This window comes from Felis catus, chromosome A3 (genome assembly GCF_018350175.1).
Source record: "Felis catus isolate Fca126 chromosome A3, F.catus_Fca126_mat1.0, whole genome shotgun sequence".
Lineage (NCBI taxonomy): Eukaryota > Metazoa > Chordata > Mammalia > Carnivora > Felidae > Felis > Felis catus.
In genome coordinates this window covers 126864175-126886688 of record NC_058370.1, presented here as the reverse complement: position 1 = coordinate 126886688, position 22514 = coordinate 126864175, and the positions used below count along the sequence as shown (strand labels likewise).

General features: G+C 47.3%; 1 protein-coding gene and 1 long non-coding RNA gene across 2 annotated transcripts in view; one reads left to right on the top strand and one right to left on the bottom strand.

The window, feature by feature from the left end:
* The window catches only part of VSNL1 (visinin like 1), a 98411-nt gene that overhangs the window by 72164 nt on the left and 3733 nt on the right, over window positions 1-22514 (top strand). The window lies entirely within an intron of this gene.
* Window positions 8940-21226, bottom strand: LOC123384607. Its single transcript, XR_006595955.1, has 3 exons — window positions 20991-21226; window positions 19429-19520; window positions 8940-9240 (listed from the first exon to the last, which is right to left on the bottom strand). It is a non-coding gene; the product is annotated as an uncharacterized LOC123384607 (long non-coding RNA).

The following is a 22514-nucleotide window of genomic DNA, read 5'->3' as shown; positions in this document are numbered from 1 at the left end:
CCTTGGGCAGGTGAGCAAACCCTCAGCTCCTTCCATGACCAGGAACACCACCCACCTCCAGAGTCGGCCAGAAGATGCAGTGAGATGCTTACATAAAGCGTCTACCCGAGGACATGCACGCGAACTGGCACCTTTTCACTTCACTCAGGAAAGGTCTTTTGGGCCACCCCTACCAGCACCTAGGCTGGGGCAGTTTCTCCAGAGGAAGATCTATTTGTTCAGAGCTTCAGGGCTCACAGCTCTGCGAGAAAGGGAGATGGCTGTTCACACTCCAGAAGCCTGATCATTTGGGCAGACATAAATAAGCAAATGGACGCTCCAAGTTCTTGGATAGGAAGACTTAGAATTGCAGAGATGCCAGCTCTCCCTAAATAATGCAACAGCTCCAAGCAATCGTGATCAAAACCTCACTGGGTTTTGCTTTGTCTGGTTGTTTTGCAACTTGACCTAATTATTTGGAAGTTCCTCTGGGAGAATATATGTTCACTAATAATGAAAAAAAAAAGAGGGAAGGGGGTGCTTGGCACCTATGAAAGTGTATTATACGCTTGCGATAATGAAGGCACTGTGCTGTTGATGAAGAATGGGCTGACTGACAGCCACAGAAAGAGAATTACTGGCCCACACGCCAAATCCAGCGTTCAGCCTGAGCACAGCATCTCACACCAGCAAGGAGAAATGGACTCTTCGTGAAATCCTGTGTAGCCGCTAGAGTCACAGAATAAATGTGACCATTCCAAGAGAAATGAGAGAGCTAGAGAGAGATTGAGTCCGAAGAAAACAGAGAGAATATCTTGAATCTCAGGGTGGGGAAGGCCTTTTGGTGACACCCAAACCAGAAGTGAATTAGGAGAATACCAACAGGCTTTTCCTAAAAACGTAAACCTCTGTAGCAGAGGAAAGAAACAAAACAAAACTATTATAATCAAGCTTGCTTATGATTTTCCCAAAGGGATTACAAAAGATATATACAAAAGACATGTACATCCTCACTAGAAATCAGGGAAATGCCAAAACACTTTTTCTTCTATCAGAGGGGAAACTAGGGAAAGTGCTAACGCCCAGCACAGTCTGAGATGTGGGACAGATCAGCACTCTGACGACCAGGTATTAGAATGTCACTGGGCGCGATGCATCAAAATTAAAATTTGTGTACTCTTTTACCAACAATCCATTTGGGGAGATGACAGAACAATTTGACGAATAAAAAAAAAGTTCACTGAAGTATGGATAATAATGAAATTTTTAACAGTTCCCTAAGGGTTAAGAGCTGGCTAAACAAATTATGAAACATATCAACCATAAAAAAGAGGGTCATACATGAAAAGTCAGTGGCATAAAAAGAGTTTCAGGAAATCGCACTAAATGAATACTAGTTAAAACAACAAGCTTGTGTGTGTGTGTGTGTGTGTGTGTGTGTGTGCGTGTGCACAGAACTGTACATAGGCACTTATGTAAACAATGACCAGAGGGAAGGAAAGGCTTTTTGTGGTTATGATTCACTGCTGTATCCTGAATGCATGAAGCATAGTCATTGTTCAGTAAATACTTGTTGAATCAGTGAATGATCGTCTAGGACAATGTTCACTGTTAATAGTGGCTCTCTCTGAGTGGTAGGTGTTTGGATAATAACTCCTTATCATTATCTCTTAATTTTGTTACAAATGTGTTTTACCTTTAGAGTCAGAAAAAAAATTGCTGTTTTCATTAAATGAAAATAAAATACTTTAAAAAATATCAACAATGAATTCCCAGTACATTGGACAGATCACTCTTTGGAGAAGAATTATGAGAGAAATGTAGAAATCAGCATGTAAATGATATCTCTTGGTTAATTTAATATAACAGTAAGAAAAGGGCTGCATATGAAAGACACGGTGGGGGGCTACCTTCACCCATTGTCCTCCAAGAGAGATTTATTGAGTATTGTGTTCCACGCATGGCCATTCGCTCAAGGACCTCATAGCAGAGTTGGTGGCAGGGGTACAAACAGATGGTTACAATGATGAGTAGCAAGTGTCCTGAACACATGGACACAGGCAGGGCTTAGGTATGGGAAAGAGTGGGGTTCAAAGGAACGACTAGTCTGGGAGGACATCTCAGAGGAGGTGACCTGTGAACTGAGTGGCAAAGACCTAATGGGAGCTAACAAGGAGTGAGAGAGAAAAATCATATTCCTGGCAGAGAGAGAAGTGTGGGCAAAGCATGAAAGAGCACTTTGGAAGGATTGCCAAGGAATCTGTACAGGCCCAGAGTGCCCGAGGTGTGGGTTGGGAAATGAAGCTGGAGCGATTTGCAGGCCCCAAGAGGTCCAGAAGGGTCTCCAGTGACTGGCTAGGAGGGTGGCTTTAATCATGGGTTGTGGGAGCCTGTGGTGGGGAGGGCGTCAGAGAACTTTCAGCAGGTAGGGGTGTCTGGGTGGCTCAGTCAGTTAAGTGTTCGACTCTTGATCTCAGCTCAGATCATGATCTCAGCTCAGATCATGATCTCACGATTGTCGGATTGAGCCCCGAGTCGGGCTCTGTGCTGGGTGTAGAGCCTGCTTGGGATTCTCTCTCTCGCCCTCTGCCCCTCTCCCACTCTCAAAGAAAGAAAAAAAGAAAGAAAAAAAGAAAGAAAGAAAGGGTTAGATCTGCATATGTGCTGGCTCATGCTAATGCAATGTGGAGACAACACTCGGCCAGCTTCACTCTGGGCAGCTTCGTGGCTGTGACCGTGTTGCTGCTCAGGGCCCCAGGCAAGAAGGGCCCTGTTCTTGGTTCAATGCTCTGCCGTTGCATCCTTAAATTCTTAATTTTTAAACAAGGGGCCCACTTTTTCATTTTGCACTGGGCCCCATAAAGCGTGTAAGGAGTCATGGCAAGACTAGAGGCTGGCTTTGTACTGCACTTGACCAGGAGAGAGAACAGTTTTCCTTCTCTCCCTCTTGTCCAGGGAAGGAGCAACAAGTAAAACGGGGATGTGTGGCATTGCCCAGGCCAGGGAAGATGCCCTGCAACGTATGGGTGGGAAAAATGAGTCGCAGACAGACTTCCCACGGCCCCTTTACCTCCCCCCACACCCTCATTTTGCTTCTGCTTGGACACTGGGATTAGCGGAGCAAGAACAAGGTTGTCAGGTAGGTGCTGGGAGAGGGGCAAGACAGATGTTTTGTGTATTTGGTTTTGTCTTGCTGGGAGCACAACTGCCACAGAGAAGATGGGGACCACCCTGCTGGAGATCATTGAGTTCCATCCCCTCACTAGTCTGCTCCCATATCATCCTGGGCTCCTGCTGCAGAAAGGTGCTGCTTTGGCTTGGCTCTGCCCCAAACACACACACACACACACACACACACACACACACACACGTGCATGCAGCTCTGGACACATGAGGGTTTGTTTTTGTCCCATGAGGGTTTCCATCCACACATCTCAACGTGCACCAGCTGCTTAGCAACACGCCCTTGGGCAGAGCCAGGAATCACATGCCTCTCTGGCTGCTGCAACCACACGTGTCCCTCGGGAGGGGAAGGGTCGCCAGGAGGGGCTCCAGGACACTCCAGAGATAGCACAGTCGGGGCTCCGCTACAGTGCCAGGAACCTCAGAGGTCTGCTGGGAACAATGCTCTAGAAAACAGAATCATAACAGAAAGTGCAGAGAAGCTTCAGGCATGGCTGATAACAGGTGGCAGGCAAAATGTAAAAATCCAGAAGTACCTGCTGATGGGATTTGCCTTGGCAGGATCTGGGTTCAGGTCATCATTTTGGCTGCCCTAAAAGCTTCTGCACTGGTTTGCAGTTCTTGCCTTTGGAGCTGAAGGTCAAAATCCCCTCCCCAAGGAGTCCTGCCTCTGGTATAGCCACAAGACAAAAGAGGTCAGCAATGGGGCTTAGCAGGTGGATTTCCTAGGTTCACATCTCAGCTCTGCCATTTACTGTGTGACCTTCAGAAAATTACTTAACCTCTCTGTGCCTTGGTTTCCTCATCTATGAGCCTTAGCTCAGGACTATCTTGAGAATTAAGTTAAAACAGGTAAAAGGACTTAAAACAATGTCTAGCATATGGGTATGAGCCACCACATGGTAAATCACACTTCTCCAGGATAAAAGTACTTTGTTGTTGGCGATGGCACAAACAGTACACTCCAAAACATAGAAATACATAATCCTGGGGCGCCAGGGTGGCTCAGTCGGTTAAGCATCCTACCCTTGATTTCAGCTCAGGTCATGGTCTCACAGTTTTTGAGTTTGAGTCCCTCATCGGGCTCTGCACTGACAGCACAGGGCCTCCTTGGGATTTTGTCCCCCTCTCTTTCTGGACCCCCTCGCTTTCTATCTCTCTCAAAATAAATAAAAGTAAACTTAAAAAAATATTTTAAAAAAGGAACCCATGATCCTAGGGCAGGAAGAGATAGAAGCTGCCATTTTTAAGTGTCTTCTATGTATCTGGCATTGTACAAAGTGCTTTATGTCAGCAATTGCATCAATCATACATGGGCTTCGTCTTTTCATACTGGTGAAAACTGAGGCTCAGAAACAAAGTGCCCAGCTCAAGGCCATGCGGCCACTTTGGAAGTGCAGCTAGGGTTTAACGGCGGTCATTAGAGCTCCAAGAACCCTCACTCATTCCTCTAGGCCAAGCCGCCTCTCCTATTGCTTCTCAGAGAAGAAAAAAAAATACTGATTTCTCTTGCGGGGGGGTCAGGACTTGCTAGAGAGAGCTCCTCCTCAGAATAACATTCCAGAAATAGTGTACAAAATCCGTGTGATGACTGGCACTTCCTGGTACATGGTACCCAGGAAGGGGAAATACCAGCCAAGATTCCAGAGGCATGGAAGATGTTACCAAGGTATGGAGGCATTAGACACCTGGATTTGCAGTGGAAACATGGATTTGTGCAACCGTTCCAAGCTCCACACGTAAGCAGGAGGCCCAGAGCGGCCCCTCACTGGCCTACAAGCCTGGTGTGTCCAAGAACTAGTGTCTAGGCCTGAGAGGTTACAACGTGTTCTCAGAGACAGCTTTCCTAGTGAACGCATAACCTTCTGCTTCCCTGACCAAGTGGACGCTTGCTCAGTGACATATACATCTTCCTGAAGTTCATTTATAGCCGGAGCCTCAACACCCATTTGCATCGTCCATGCTGTCCCGGGTTGCAGGGTTCCATAGAGCAGCCTACATGGGAATTGAGATGTGCCATAAGTAGGACACACACACACACCAAAGTCAAAGACTTGGTCCAAAAAAATGTAGACTACTTTATTAATCACGTCAATATTGATTACATGTTTAAATGTTGTAATTTGATGTGTTTGAATACAGTGGTATAAATAAAATATGTTAGAATTAATTTTACTTGTCTTTCTTTCTTAACTTTTTTAATAGTTATTGGAAAATTTTGGATAATGGATGTGGCTCACAGTATCTCTCTATTGGACAAGGCTCCTCTCCAAGGGATTCGTAACAGGCCGTGCGCTCGGAGAGTCCTTTGGCTGTCATAAAGCATCAGCCTTTCTTTATGATAGAATCACAGAAAGTCAGACCTGGAATGAGGAGCCTTAAGCCATTTTGTTCAATCTCTTGATTTACAGGCACAGAAACTGAGGCACTGAGAGGAGACACATTTCTGGTGTTCCAGGTACCATCTGTAGACCCCTACCCTGATCCAAGCCTCCTTCCCATTCCCTCAGCTAGGGCTGGCTGACCCATCCTTTTTCAGCATCTCCTGCCCTGCCCTGCCTTGCCCTCTGCTCCCCTGCGCTCCCCCCTCTCTCTAGGGAAGGCCAGGAGGACTCTCCCAGGAGAGTCTCAGCATCTTTATTCATGAGCCTGGCAGAGGGCAGCCCTGGGAGCCTGTGAGAAGGCTGCTCTCTGCTTTCCCTGCAGAGATAAATATGGAAATGTGGGAGGAGAGCTTCCCTGTCAGGAGCCAGGACTGCTGCCTCATCTGATGCAGACATCTAGGGCTGGAGGAGGAGGCTCCTTGGGGCTGAAATCAGCTGAGTCTCTTCAGCCCAGCTCAGTGCCCCCTCCAGCCTGCTGTCTGTCACTGGGCAGAATCACCCTAGGCAGGCTCAGCAGACCCACTGGGCGTCTCCCCATGCTGGCTCTTGGTTTCTGTTCCCCACGCCACTCCCCACAAACGCACTGGTGCCTGTGTACCCTCCTGCCACCCTCAGAACCCTGCTTCCTCCAGCATACCTCCCCTCTCCTCCCCAGGGCTGCCCGGGCTTCCTTATTCAAATCCCACATGCCTGGTATCTCCACTCTTGCTTCGTGTGGTCTGTGGACCACCAGCTCCTGCATCACGTGTTAGATATGCAGACACCATGGGCTCCATCCCAATCCTGCTGAGTCAGAATCTGCATTTTAACAAGACCACCAGGAGACCCACTAGCATGGAAGCGGAGCCCTGGCTCACATCACTGAGAGCAGGACACTGTCCGGTTAGCTCTGTACCCACTGCAGTGCCCAGCGCAGTGCAGAGCTTACCAGGGATACTCTGAGCACAGAAAGGAGGCCCTTGGTTGGGGCCTCACAGTCGATGTGGCAGTTTTTCACCCTGGATGGTGCTGCGCAGTTAAGTCAAGAATGCTTGGCTCGGGTCAAAGCCTGCAATCCCTAAGCAATCTCTGAGCCACTGGGTCCATCGGGAACTTCAGAAGAAATGCAGACCTCACCTGCCCGGTTTCTTTGCTGCATCTAACTTCATGGATGCAGATGGTCTACAGCTGGTATGTGGGGAGGCAGACTGAGATTTGGTGTCTGTGCTCCTGTGTTAGATCAGAGATGTGTAGCTCAGTGGCTATAGAAACTCTAGAGCCAAACGAATTCAAATTCTGCCATTAACTATGTATGTGATCTTGGACAAATTAACGTAATATCCCTGTGCTACTGTTTACCCATCTATGTAATGGGGCCAGCAATAGTACCTACGCAGAGGGTTATTAGAGGATTACATTGTTAAATACTGACAGTGTGCTTAAACCATGCCTGGCACTTAGTAAGTGCTATAAAAGTTTAATTAAATCAGCATATTTTGTCAAGTATAATGCTGACAGTGGGCAGATTTAGAATCATAAGAGTTGATAGAAGGCTCAGGGCTCACAGACAACCAACTCCCTCATTCTACACAGGAGGATACAGGCCCAGATGGTCACATCCCTCTCCTAATGTCAGACAGCCAATAAGAGGCACAGTGGGAACTTGAACTCTGTTGTCTGCACCAGGCTCATGCCCTGGAGGACATGAGCAGAAAGAAGAGTAGCTCCAGGTCTGGCACGGGAGCCCAGGTTGCCCACTGCTGTGGTTCCTGTCCTTTGTCCTTATTAGGGTGGGAGGATTCTAGTGGCGGCTTCTACTGGCAAGCCCTCCAGAGACTTCCCCTGCACCTGAAAATCTAATCTCTAAATCAGTCCTTCTAGACCACGGAACCCAGAACCAGATCACATTTGCCAGGGGGACGCCCCGGGAGAGGAAAATCAGGAGCAGGCGTTTGGACAGAGAGACAGCAGAGGAGGGATCCTCCCAGGAAACTGAGTCAAAGGCTGGCTCACCCCTTGTTCTGAGGCTCTGCAGGGATGATAAGAAATGGTGGGGTCAGGTGCCTGGGCTTGGCCATCCCTTTGTGGGTTTTATGTTCCTGCTGTGTGTGCCCATGAGTTCTGGCTCTTGGCGCATCTCTTGGTCTTTCTAAATGAACCTTCACATGTCCCTCAGCCAGGTTGCAGCCTCTAGGAGGTTGAGGTACACAGGACTCCCTCCTGGAGTCAGGCCTCTAGGGCTTAGCAAGGTTGGACCGTAGAGAGCTGGCAGTGTTCTGCAAGGATCTGCTGAAAAGTCTGGGCTTTTCATTCTGCCAAGGGGCTGGGAGGATTCTGGGGTGCCCTGCCCTGCTGTCCTGGAAGGGAGCAGTAGTTCTCATGTTACAAAACGCTTTGCCTCAGCTGGATTACCGGTTTTGAGCAAATTTGGACTCTGGTTGATGCTGGTTTTGTATGGGCTTGAAGGTAATAAAAGGACAACCTAGAGACCGCAGGATGCATCTTGCACCTTCTGCAAGGCAGGGCCAACAACCCCACCCCCTCGCTGGCTGTGTGCTCCCTTGGCTGCCGGGCACTGCTGATGAACTCTGGGTGTGCTTCCATGTCTGCTGCCCTAACCAGGCTGAGCTCCCGAGGTACAGTTTCCACTTTTCTGCATCCTTTTCAACACCAAACCCAGCGCCTGGCACACGGTGGGTGCACACACTAGGTGATTATTGACTAATTTATCAATATATTTTTTCCATAAAAAAAATAAAAGGAAATCATTTCCTTTATATGTATGTTTATAGTGTTCCTCAGTCTTCATACTCTCGGTGCATATAGGGCACAGCCTTGCCAAAACACAAAATAATAATACTATCACAGCATCTTTCATTTGCTGAGTGCCTACGGTGGGCCAAGTACTATGTGCGGGAGTTATTACACACATCATCTTAATCCGAGAGCATCGTAACTGGGCCCATTCAGAGAAAGAGAGCCCAGGTTCACGGCACCTCTTTAATAGAACTGCCCAGTCCTAGGCATCCTGACTCATTTCCAGTGTCCTTCCTGCTAGATTCCAGCCCAGCAGCCAATAGTCCCCCACCTCCAGCTCATTTTTCATATGAATAAACTAAGGCTTTGAAAAAGATTTAAAACCATTTGCCCAAGGTCCCACATGTAGTAAACTGCAGAACTGGTATTCAATTCCAGACCCCTCTGAGCACAAAGCTCACACCCCCACATAGCACCTTCCCTTCTCTGCAGGATGTATCTCCTTTGTGTGTCTTGTTGCAGCCAGACCTTTTCCTATCCCTCAGGTGGCAGTGATGGGAGTACATGGGACTGAAATGATGGGGTAGCAGCTATAGATATGTCAGTAATGGGGGACAGTAATAAATTTGGGGGACCATCTTAGAGTAGGTGGGAAGATTCCTCCTTTCCAGGAAATGAAGGGTACATCCTCTGAGGCAGTGGCCCTGTATGTATTCATTTCTTACAAACTTCAGCTTCTGAAGACGGAGCTCCCCTCGCTCGGGCTACTGTTGCTGTCACCCACTGTATTGTAGACAGCTCTCTCTCCAGGGCTGCAGACTGGTGGCCTATGGCATGCCAGTAGGGTTCTAATTGAGATGCAGTCAGGCTGAACATTCTTGTCACTGTCACCATGACCTTGTGAAGTGAGTTGGATGTAGGGTGAAATGGGAATCGATCTTGAGCAGATCACTTTATTCTAGGAGTAGGGGAGATGAAACAAATAACCAGTTTCAGAACCAGTTGGAAAATCTGCTGTACCCACTTCAGTGGGAGTAATCGAAGAGAATACCAAGTGAGGGGTCCCTTTCCAGTTTTCCCCATGGCAACCAGCCTTCTCTCAAACACCTTCAAAGATCCTCACCCCTTCTCTAGTTTCAAAGATGAGCTCCTTTTCAAATTGATAAAACAATCTTCTCTCTAATCTTGACAGATTGCCTTTAGATGGAAATCCATGGCAGTTTCCAGAGTGTAATTTACTATTGGTGATCTCTTATTTTGTAATAAATGCTAACAGTGGACTGATTTATGTTGGTGGCTCAAGATTAATCAGCAAGAGAAGTACTAGAGGAACCCCCTTGCCCCAAATCAAGATGTCATTGATCCAATTTGTAATGTGAATGGGATATTAGACTGAAGTAGAGAGAGTTCATTTGATTTTTTAAAGTCTGAGTAACCAGTGAGTATCCATCAGGCTCCGTGAAACTTTCAACAGAAATAGAGGTGGAGATATGACAAAAGGGTAGAAATAGAAATAAATATATAGAGAAGGAGATGGAGATAGATAGAGATAAGGAGAGATGTTATACAGATAGAGGTATGATCTAGATATGGAGATATAGATATCTATAGATATAGGAGCAGAGTTATTGAGGTAGAGATACAAATACATAGATATTGCTACCAATGCAGGTATAGATGTGGATATATTCACCCTTCAAAGTTTGATCCTGTAATTAAGACACACAAACACAAGGGAATGATAGGACAGGTGCTTTGGTTAACAACAAGTGCAAAATCATGGAAGTACCATTTGTTTGTCAAATTCATTATTTTCTTTCTTTTTTTTTTTTTTTGAGATTTTACTTCCAGAATCAGAAAAATAAATAGTACAGCTAAAAGGAATTTTGAAGCTTATCTAATTTATTGCCTCATTTTATATTATTTAAAGGAAAATGGAAGTCTTAAGAGACAGAATGGCTTAGCTTTAGTCACACCCAGACACCTTGTCACTCAACCCAGCATCCTTTCCTCTGCAGCAGGTTGCTTCCTTTATCCATCTTAAGCATTTATAAAGCACCTACAGTATACCAGATCGTAATTTGATATAAGAAAGGGCAAAGCATAACATTTCTCTTAAAGTAGAAGTTATTTGGGCTTTTCTCTTAGCGATAATTCTAAAACAAAGGAGATCTGAAGATTAGTGAAGAATCTGGATTTCTGCTGCCTGAGTGTTTTTCTCTATAAAAAAGTAACAGAACTTCTCTGGGAGTTCTTGACCTTCTTGGGACAGTGTAACAGGGTCAAAATGCAAACAGAAGAACCTGGTCTAGGACATAGGTAAAAATTGCTTCCGCCGACCCAAGAGGCAAAGCCCCCTTCTCTAGAAATTTAGCTCAGGACTAATTTTCTTCTCAAATAGATGGAGTTATACAGGAACCAGGAGTAATTAGTGGTTGCCTTGTAATAAAGCCTGGAGCCCTGAAGGAGCCATGACTGCAGAAAATGGATATTGTCACCCGGAGGACAAGTGAAGAGGCAGCTTGCAGAAGTGACCTCAGGATCTGGGGGTGGCGTGGGGTGAGTGTGTTTTAACCTCCTCCCAGAGAGCCTATGTGTGGAAGGCAGCTCACTCTCTGGGCCGCATCTACCTTTCATTTTCTGCTCTGGGGCAGAGACCAGTTCTTCTATTTTACTCTGATTCTTTGTTGCCTCTCCTCAGCCTCCCTCCTGCCCACACAGAGCTCAGCATAGAGCCTGGCACCAATTAGGCTTTTGTGAGTATCTGTTGAATGAACACGTTGGCAGAAAACAGCTTTTGGACTCCCCATTTCTAATTAAGGGGAAGTGTCTCTCTCCTCTTCCCATCCACGTGACCAGGTACGTGAACTTCTCTGGGGATGATTCATACTGTCATGAATCATCAGCTAAAGTAGTAATGGCAGTGACATGTTTTAAGGCCAAATGGTGAGCCTTCTTTAGCATAGCTGCCTTAAAACAATCTTCAGAACATATTTCAGCCCTTTTACTGGTCATTGTATGCATTTACCGCCGTCTCTGGAGGCTCGAAAAAGACCCCGCTGTGCTGAGTCTCTAGGTCATTCAACAGATACTTACTGAACACCTTCTGTGAGCCTGGCCCCATACTAGGCACCAGGGATTATAGCCGTTGGGAAAAACCAGGCCATTCCCTGCCCCATTTAGCTTACATTCCACTAGGGGAGAAAGTTATTAATCAAACAATCCCATGAACACAGGATGATGGTTACCACGGATCTCAGTGATGTGCATGTACCTAATGGAGGATTCTGACCTAGGTTCAGAGAAGTCTTTCCTAAGGAAAATGAAGACTGAATCCAGGTCTGAGGACAAACAGGTGTTGACTGGGCCAGGGCAAAAAAGGAGCATTTCGGATGACGAAACAATAGGATGGCAGCTGGAGAACCCAGCAAGGCCCTGGTGGAGCAGACATTGGACAGGCAGCAAGGACCAGACCTGGAAAGGCCCAGAGGCCTGGGGATAATCCCGCTGCTTCTTGTGGGAACAATTAGATGTAACTGGTGTGTACAGGAAGTGGACATGACTAAGTGGGTGTAAGAGGTTCTCTCCAGAACTGTGGGCAGGAGGGACTACAGAGCCCTGGGAGTGGGTGGGAGGGAGCAGTTGAACTGGAGGCAGAGAATGTGGGCTGGTGAGGCAGCCCAGGAGGCAAGGATCCTAGTCCTGGGTGAGGTCACATGAATGTGAGGAGCCTAAATACCAAACACCAAGTTGGCACCAGTTGGGCCAGCAGTCTGGGGGGTGTGCACTGAGACCCGACTATGAACCACCTGCTCACCTGGGTGCATCAGGTATGGGATATATCACAGCAGCCTTGAGGGGAAAAGGGAGGAGGGACCCTCCAATACCCAGGGTCCCAGCTCCTTGTGACCTCAGGCACCTTCCACATCTGTCATCTCCAGTAAATCTTACAACAATCCTACACAATAGGAATTGATCACTGTTGCCCCATTTGGTGGATGAGGAGACTGAGTCTCAGATGGGTTAACAGGTGTCCAACATCACACAGTCAGACAGAACTGGGTTTGCATCCCACCCCTCCCTCTCATTAGCTGTGGTGGGTCCTGCTTTCCTTCAGGAGCCCACACCTGCAGCCCTGGGGGGAAAGGATGGTGCTGGGCCTCAGCCAGGGTCCAGGAAATCCTTGGGCTTGGTTGGCACATCTCCTTCTTTCCACAGCAGCACCCACCCCAGGGTCAGGGGCCATAGCCCCCATCTGCCTGCCCTGAGAGTGAGTAGCTCTGCGTGGGCCTCAGAAATCCCACCAGGTCCCTTCTGCTGCCTGGGGAGGCAAGGGTAAGTGTGGAACCTATGTGAGGGGTAGCATGTTTACCGCTTTTGTCCCTTGTGGGTGCCCTCCTTCCCACAGGCCTGCTGTGGCCTGGCCCAGTCCTGCTGAGAACCGCAACAGGAAGGCAGGGCTCCTGTGAGCACAGCACAAGGCAGGGGGAGCACTGTGTGGGGACTAAGAAGCGGAGGGCTGGGAAGAGAGAGGCAGAACCTTTCTGGATCCTGGTGAGGAGGTGGATCGTAGCTCGGAGTTGAAGGCTGGGCGGATTCGGCAGCTATGCAGACAGGTGGCATTCCTCAGACAGAGCCCGTGTGCCTAGACCAGCCCACCTCCCCTTAGTGGTATGACCTAACCCACAATAATGCCCCTCAAGTCCTAAACTTGGTGAGGAACCAGCTGAGGTAGCATATGAAAAAGGCCTTAGGGCCTTGATCCCTGATAGACCCTCATGAAAAGGTAGCCACTTGGCAGGGCCTGGAGAGGTGGGCACTGAGCCAGGGATCCACAGGAGGCTAGAAGCCTCTGGCTCATTCCAGCAGAGGTGAGGGCAAATGACCTGAGGTAGAGTAGCCCTATTTTGGGGGTGGGGGAAGTGAAGAAGACTCCACCCTTGGGGAGGGGATTGTGTTTGTGGGCACATTAGCCAGAGAACATAGGCTTCTGACAGCTGCGAACAAAGGAAAACAGAATTGACCTGAGTGAGGACATTTTTAAAGGGATGGTGTCCTATGAGAAATTGAATGGCCGACCTCTCCAAGACTGTGAGCGGTGGAGCGTCCAAGAATATTCTTGTGCTCTTTGATCCCATCGTGAGCTCTATTTCAGGCAGACTAATGGGCAGAAATCTGTTCTGAGGCCTGAGAACTGATCAGCATCAGCCAGGAGCTGAGCAGAGCCCTGGAGAGTCTGTCCTCCCCAGCGGCTCTGCCGCCAACCACTCTTGACACAGCATATCAGCCGTCACAGTGGGCCACGGCTGTGCTGTAAAACCTCCCTCAACCTGAACGTCGGGCGGGGGAGCCTCCAGGAGACCTGCATCCTCCGTTACATTGAGGCAGGCACCAGTGTCCACTGGGAGAGGGCGAGGTTCTCATGGGAAACGTTGCAGTGCTTTCTCTGCACTCAGCACAGCTTCTGGAAGGATGAGATGTGCAGGCAGCAAAAGAGTGCAAAGGACTGGAGTGGAGGGTTCAGAGGAAAGACTGCCCGAGGGACTGGAAGCACAGTGTTCGGAGGCTATTTCTTAATACGGCCACCAAAGAGCCTTCTGTGCCATACTCGGAGGGGCCCTGGGGTTGCAGAGGCGAATGACACCATGCATATTCAGCACGAAGTGTCTGGGGCTCATTCACCACTTATTAAAAGAAACAAACCTTTTAATATTCACAACTGAATATTGAAAAGAAATGCAGGGCTTTGGCCCTCTATCTGCAGGGAAAAGCCTCTGGTGGCTTTGGAGCAAGCTGATTAATGGATGGAGAGTTTCTTTCTGTCTTTCTGAGGAAAGACAGTCCTCAAGGATTTCCTGGGATTTTCTTTTGCACGTTGGTTGGTTCAGAGGAAGGCTGTGTAGTACAGTTGGGTACAATCCAGGTTTGTGAAATCCCAGAAAGTTTCAGACTCTGACACTATTCCTAAACCATGAATAAGAAACAATGAATTGGCAGAAGCCTGCATATTAGGATGCAGGGAGAGGACCATGCAGTAAGTTTTTGGTTAAGTTTCAAACTCATAAGACCATCCCCATTAGTGGCTGTGGCTCTATACATTTGTGATGGATCAGAGTGTAATTTTACACTTACTCATGTAGTTGTTTGCTTTGTATCTATTTCCTCTATTATCCTTAATGCTCTAGGTCTTTTTAAATATTTTATTCAGGATCTAACACGATACTTGACACAGAGTAACTGCTCAGTAAATGCTGAGTTAAAGAATGAGTCCTAAAAATATCCCTCAGCATCCTTTTAGTAACTTCCATGCAGTACACACATGCTGTCAGAAGGTGGCGACAAATACCGACTGCCAGGGATTGAGGCCCATACATGGAAGGTAGCAAAGAATTACATAATGCAACAAATACGGTGGCTTCATAAATGTGGATTTAGGTTTATTTCCTCAGCTTGACAAAGAGAAACAGCAAGATGTAGCAGAAATGACCAGATCCACCTGTCACATTCTGCTAGGAACCTGGGACAAATGCCTGCAACTTTCAAGCTTGTCTCCTGGTCCACACAGAGTTTATGATGGCAAGTTTTGCTATAAGAACCGAATGAAGTAACACGCATAAGAAGTATTAGAACTGAGCTCATTCCAGTGCTATATGATAATCATGAAAGTGTTCCAACAAATGTTGACATAGATGACAATCTGTCCCTGACCTTTCTACCTTCTGTTTTGGATGTTCTTATTCTGGGAAGATGTGTACATTTCTTACTGCTCCTTTGCATAAACTTGCAGCAGGCTGACACAGTGGAAAGAGAATTAACTTAGGGGTTTGCTGGACCTTTCTGAGCCCATGTTTCCTTGTCCATGAAGTGGAGCTGAGGATTACTGCTTGACAAGGGTATTGTGAGAGCTTATGCCATAGCATAGATCATGCAACTCACTCAATACAGAAGCCAGTTGCCACACATCGTTACCTAAATTGATACGTATGTTAAATAATATTAAAACATGCAGTTTGTTGGTTACACTAGTAACATTTCAAAGGTTTCTTCCCCCAAGGCCCTCAATGCTCTGTCTTTTTACATTAAAAAAAATTTGTTTTAATATTTATTTTTGAAAAAGAGAGAGAGAGAGCATGAACGCGGGAGGCACAGAGAAGGAGACACAGAACCTGAAGCAGGCTCCAGGCTCTGAACTGTCAGCACAGAGCCCGATGCAGGGCTCAAACCCACGAGCTGTGAGAGAGCTGTGAGATCATGAGCTGAGCCGAAGTCAGATGCTCAACTGACTGAGCCACCCAGGTGCCCCAGTGTCTTTAAATTTTTATTCCCAGCACCTCACGGTGGTTGACCCATATGGCTAGTAGTTATCATTTTGGGCAGTGCAGTTGTTGAATATTGTTATCCTCACAAGAAGTTCTAGAGGACAGAGCTGGCTAGATTTTAATAAATGTCCAACGAGTGGTGGCTGTTTTCAGCAGCAGTGCTTGAACACCTCTAGTTGGCACTACAAGTGTTTCTTTCACTTGGTCATTCAACAAGATTGTATTTTGCACCTGTCATCTGCAGACCCGTGGTATGTGCTGTGGATACAACAAACAGGCTTTGCACTCTGGGGATTTACAGTTTAGTAACTGATATCAAATAAATAATCCCCTAATAAATAGGAATGACAGTGCTGAACCTCTGCCTAAAAACCCACTTCTCTGTTACCAAGGAAAAGTGAAAAAGAACCAAATCATCCCTTTGGGTTGTCTTGAGAATCCCAGGAGACAGTGAACGTGTCACCAGTTGCAACCCTGCAGTGCAGTTATTAGGCAGGGCAGCATCAGTTCTGGCACCTTGATTTTGGCTCAGATAATATGTCAGTTTGTGAGTTGGAGCCCCGCTCCAGTGCAGAGCCTGCTTGGGATACTCTCTCTCCCTCTCTGTCTGCCCCTCCCCCTATCTCACTCTCTCTCTCTCTCTCTCTCTCTCTCTCTCTCTCTCTCAAAATAAATAAATTTTAAAAAAGAAATTGGTTCACTCTTTCATTCGCTAAGTCATTGAGCACTGCTAGACACAGATTAGGCAAGGAACAAAACAGCAAAGCAGCCAAAGCTCTCTGCCCTCACGGAGTTCACATTTCTCACGGAGAAAGAAAGACATCGAATAACTAATTGAAATATGTTGTATGGTGGTCAGCTTTTTGGAGAAAAAATTGAGCAGCAAAGGGAGATAGGGAATTCTAGGAACAGAGCACTGACATTTGACGAGTTGATGTCATGGTTTTCACTAGTGTTCAGTTGTGGCAGGAAACTCTGCCTGCCCTCACAGGAGCATGAAAGCATTTAGTTAACTCAGCACCCCCATTTCACAGATGCAAGAGTGACATAAATGCAGGTACAAAGATGTGTGAGACCGCAGTGCCTGTGCTCTCTGGAATTGGGCCCTTCTCAGGAGGCGCTAAGCACCGCTACAGGCCCACAATACACATGTGGTGGCTGCCCTTCCGGGACTCCCACGCCAGGAGGGACACAGCAGGTGCAGACCAGGGTCTACGACAGAGGGTTTGGGAAAACTCATCTAAAAATCAGTGAAGCACAAGCAGAGGGAGAGATTCAGTCCAGTCATGAAGTTTCCACAGAGGCAGGGCATCTGAGCAGGATGTAAAGAAAAGGTGGGATTTCTCCATTTGGCCAGGATGAGATGGGATGCAGAGGAAGGCATATAAAATACGGAAGCAGGGGGCATGTGTGGTGGCACCTGGGAACACAGCCGGGGTGCAGAGGCAGAAAACAGAGGAGTGAGAGAGACGTGCTTGCAGGTTGGGGCAATCATGAAGCGCACCAACAGCAGGGTTCCAAGTTCAGAATTCAACTCTGCAAATGCAAGCCTCTGGAGAGCAGAGCCCAAAGCAGGACACGCAGGATCGAAGGCACCTATTGGGTCAGATATGGAAGCCCTAGGTGTTTCTGTGAAGAGAAATGACACAATCAGAGCCACACTGTCGGAAGATCAGTGCTGCTCAGGCGTTCGACCTTGAGGAGACCAGCGGCAATCAGGGGACTGTGGCCAGAATCTGATGGGAGGTGACAGGTCTCTGGTGGAGGTGAAGGGAGAGAAGGGGATAAGCTATATTCAATCCTCCAAATGGAATGTCCACCAGAGAGGTTGCACGAGAAGACAAGCAGAGGAAGTCTTGACCCATCAGGACCTCCCTGAAGAGGAATCACTGAATGAGGAGAAGGTGTTCTCTGGGCTGCTCTCCTCCGCAGTGGAAGAGTGGGCCCTGTGAGCTTCCCTGTGACCCAGCCCTGAAGACAGACAGCCCCTGCTAACAGACTGTGCCCACCTGTCTGGGCTCTGCTGGGTGTCCAAGTGGAGGGGTCCTGGTCTTTCTGCTCCCCCCCCCCCACCAAGAAAGAAGACACAGTGGGTGCAGCTCTCCCTTGCAGCAGCTCCCCACAATCTGGTGGCCAGTACATTGGCAGCCCTCATTTCCAGGCATCCTGGGAGGGGAAGTCAACAGGAAAGGAGGATGGGTGGCCCAGAAAACTTATCTCAGGAACTTCCAGAAATCAGTCCAGGGGAATACCAATGCCATAGGACAAAAACATGCTCCTCCTCCTTGTCATTCAGCAGGAAGAGAGCAGAAATGGTGACATTTTCCTGTGGGTATCATGCTACACGTGGTAGCTGGGTCCTGGTCCCACCATAGACCAGCAACATCTAGAGCTTTCTCAGCGCGCAACTGGGGCCAAGGACTGCCCCTGTGGTATGACAGGGACAGCTTAGTGTACAGACTGATCTTGAGGTCACAGTCTCACCAGCAGGGCTGGAAGTAGCCGGGGACAGAGGGCCCTTTCTGCCCCCCCCCCCACCTTCTACCAGTCTCCCACTAGTAAGCTTGGAGCCCCTAAGTGTCAGAGCAAAAGGGCTGTGGGCTGGCAAGGGGAAGCACTGGACCCGGGGAAGGGAGCTCCAGGGTCCCTGAAGAAATTGCCGCTGTCCGGTGAACCATTCTGGCCAGCCATCATCCTCCACCTGCCTGGGGGACTGGCCTGATCACCTCCACCCCCAAGGACGCCTTGTCCAAACTGGAGCTGACAGTGCAATTCCCACCCTCAGGATGGAGTCTACGGCTCTGCGGCCAGCAGCTGAAGCAGGCCCTGCTCCACCCCCAAACCCCGCTCTCCAAAGACAAACCTTCTCTCAGGCACCCTCAGGAGGGCAGGCTGACCTGAGGTGCCAGGCCTCACCAGTGTAGCCTCCAAGAGCCATAGCACACAATTCCCAAAGTCACCGGAAGGACTCCGGTATCTGATTCAGTCAGTGGGGATCAACTGACCATCTGCAGCTGCTTCCCAGATGGTTTTCTTCTTTTAATGGAAATGCAAGATATACTCGATATAAAATTTGTGACCAAAAGTAGAAAAACTAAGCGTGTATGTATATAGACATAAAACAGACACTAGAAATTCATCAAAGACTGGCTATAGTCAATCATCTAACACAGGTGTGAAATTTCTCACAGCTAGAGTCATCTTCTTGCTAACAAATTGCTATGGACTAAATATTTGTGTCCCTCCACAAATTCATATGTTGAAACCTAGTGCCCAAGGTGATGCTATAAGGAGGTGGGCCTTTGCAAGGAGCTTAGGTCATGAGGGTGGAGCCCTCATGAATGGGATTAGTGCCCTTATAAAAGAGACCCCACACAGTTCCCTTGTCTTTCCTCCCATGAGGACACAGCAAGAAGTTGGCAGTGTGCAGCCAGAAGAGGGCCTTCACCAGAGACTGACCCTGATATTGGACTTTGTCTTCCAGAACTGTGGAAATAAATTTCTGTTTATAAGCCATCTAGTCTGTGACATTTTATTATAGCCGCCTGAATGGACTAAGATACAAGTGAAATATATTTATTTAGTATATTTTATATATTTAGATATATAAAATATATGTCTATGTTATATAAATATTATTATATTCATACATTATATATAATTTTTAACCTCAAAGTTTTTTTATCTATTATATAAAGAGACTTGTAGATTATTCATGCCACTGAAAATTATTTCCACATCACCACATAATACAGTTGGTCAAGCAAAACACATTGACTTTAAAAAATAAGACACATTGCAAGCAACAATATGCAAAAAATACTTACATTTCTCAGGTACTATCGTAGTCCAAAAGTGAATGTGAGTTCAAGACCCTGATCTCTTCCCAAAGAGATTGAAGAGTATGGCTTTGCTTTTCCTGTGATGATGCATCCAGAGTTGAATCATTTCATCAAAAGAAAGAGCATTCCCCTGATTAGAAAAACTCAAAGCTCTCAGAACACGATAGGATGAATTTTCCAAAGGGAACAAACCGTCCAGATACGTGAGGGGTCCTGGGCACACGCTCAGTTCTTCTGAAGTGAACGCATTGGCTCTAAAAGTCAGTAAATAGGCCTTCTGCAAGGCGCATGTAACTTTTATAGCCCAATCGATTTTTTCCTCAAGAATTTTCAGATCTGAATTAATTTTTAATATACTGACCTCAAGTTCTCAGCTATTTTTAGATAAAACTCTCAGATACCCCTTCACTTTAAAGTATGCTATGAGAAATGATAGTTAAAGCCTTTCACTTCCAGAAACCCACACAGATGTTGAAAAATACGCAGGGGTCTCAAGTCACTGCATTTAGAAAGCCTGGTGGATACACAGCACTAAGGAGAGTGGGAATCTGCTCACTCCGCTCTGCTCTTAGGCCATTTCACAGGCACCAGCTCTGCCCAAGACTCCTGACCACAAGGCAAACACATCAGGAAAGAGCAGAAAGGGGTGAAGAACACTCATGCACACGGCACATGTGATATAATAAGAAATACATAATTGGTCTTCGTTCCCAGTTCCTGACACAAGAGCTTCTTCTAAGACCCTTGGAATCTCTGGAGTGAAAACAGTGCCTTTGTATGCTAATAACATGACTGCTGTCTGGGGCCCCTAGACAGCTTCAGGATGGGAGCTGGTCACCAGCAAGACCCAGGCATAATTAGAAGATTGAAACTTGTAGTCCAGCCCTCACCCCACCTCTGGAGATGGAACGGGAAAGGAGAGGGGCTGGAGATGGAACTGAATCTTCATTGACCTATGATTGAATGAACTGCGTCTATGTAATGAGGCTTCCATGAAAGCCCTTAAACTACGGGCCTGAGAAGTTGGTGAACACGCTGAGGTGCTGGACAGGTGGCATGCCCGGAGAGGGTTCTGCACTCCCTCCTCGTGCCTTCGCCCCTTGCCCTATACATCTCTTCCCCCAGGCTGTTCCTGACTTGTGGCTTTTAAAATAAACTGGTAATAGTAAATAAAGTGCCTTCCTTAAGTCTGTAAGTTGTTCCAGCAAATTATTGAAGGAGGGCATTGTGGGATCCCCCTGAGTTGACATCAGGTCTATCCGAATTACAGGTGGCAGCAGGGGACATGCCACTGGCATCTGAAGTGGGCACAGTCTTGTGGGACTGAACCCTGACTCACCTGTGGGGTCTGCACTGACTCCCCAGGGGTTAGTGTCAGAATTGAACTGAATTCAACTGGACCAGGTTAATGTCCAGAAAATTGGAGAATTGGCTGCTGGTAGGGAAAAAACAAAAACCAAACTAAACCAAAACAAAGCCCACACATTTGGTGTCAGAAGAATCATTAAGTCAACAAACAGTTCAGAGCACATGTGGCTCAAACTTACCTATTTAGAAATTGTCAAGGTCAAGTTCAAAAGTCAGCACCTGGCAGCCCATCCTCAGGTATCTACGACGCCTCTAATGGCATTGGGGGGTGGAGAGAAAACAGGCTGAGCCCGCGACAGAGGACAGGAGCCTTTCTGTCTTAACTCTCCGTCTTGAAACCAACCACACAGTCTTTTTTTTTTATATATATGTAACATTTTATTTATTTTTGAGAGACAGAGAGAGACAGAGTGTGAGCAGGGGAGGGGCAGAGAGAGAGACACAGAGAATCTGAAGCAAGCTCCAGACTCCAAGCTGTCAGCACAGAGCCCAATGTGGGGCCTTGAACCCACAAACTGCGAGATCATGATCTAAGCCAAAGTTGGATGCTCAACTGAGCCACCCAGGCGCCCCTCTTGAAAGTAACCACGTGCTCGTTAGCATTAGGAATGTCTTGTTCCTTCTTCTGTTGTAGTCCTTTTCTGATAACATGACCTTCATTTTCAGTTCCCCCCTTAACTGCAAAATACCAGAGCCTGGGGACAGTGAGGTGCTGATCTCTGCTTTCCCAGTACCAAAGACAGGGCTGGGCCAGAAAAAGGCCTCAGTGGATTTTGATGAATCATGAAAAAACGAAGGATAGGAGACATAATGTGTGTAGGGGATGAGGGGGCAAAGGATAAAGTTGTCCTCCATAGCCTCAGAAAGATAAGTTGGTTGCTTAAAAAAGAAGTGGTTGTCAAATCTTTATTTTCTGAGATTAATGAAATAATTGTTGTTTTAAGCCACTCTGATTTGGGGTGATTTAAAAAAATTTTTTTAATGTTTATTTATTTTGAGAGAGAGTGAGCAAGCGGGGTTGGAGCAGACAGCAAAGGAGAGAGAGAATCCCAAGCAGGCTCCACACTGTCAGTGCAGAGCCTGATGCGGGGCTCGATCTCACAAACTATGAGATCATGACCTGAACTGATATTGAGAGTTAGGTGCTTAACCGACTGAGCCACACAGGTGCCCCTTGGGTGATTTTTTGCACACAATAGTAAGCAGAACAGATCTCAGTGTCCGGAAGTGAGTGCCATTGAAATACAAGCCCCAGTCAGCTCTGCATCTTATATGGAAAGACCTATTTTATTTCTGGAGGGAAATGTTCCACCTTTGGGATTTGCGGGCAGCAGGCGCAAGGGCAGGGTGCCTAGTGAGAAACTCCCAAAGGGAGACAGCCCCGGGTGGGCACGAAGCAGGCCATCTGCATGGAGGCTGGCCAGACTGTTCCAGTCACAAGTGGCAAAACGTAGGAAGGAGCAGGGAGACCAGTGACATCCTCAGAAATCTGCTTTCATGTTTGTATTTGCTGGATTTGCTCACCCAGAAACATGTATATACCCTTTCTGCCTTAAAACAGCACATGGTTTGTTTTTGCATTTGATTTGGGGTTGGTTTGTCTTCCACCCTCCACCTAGAGAATGTCCTTCAGCTTTGCTGGGACAGAGGGTCAAGCGACAGAACTGCCTGCTGTTTGTGACTGGCCTAGACTCGTGTCATGG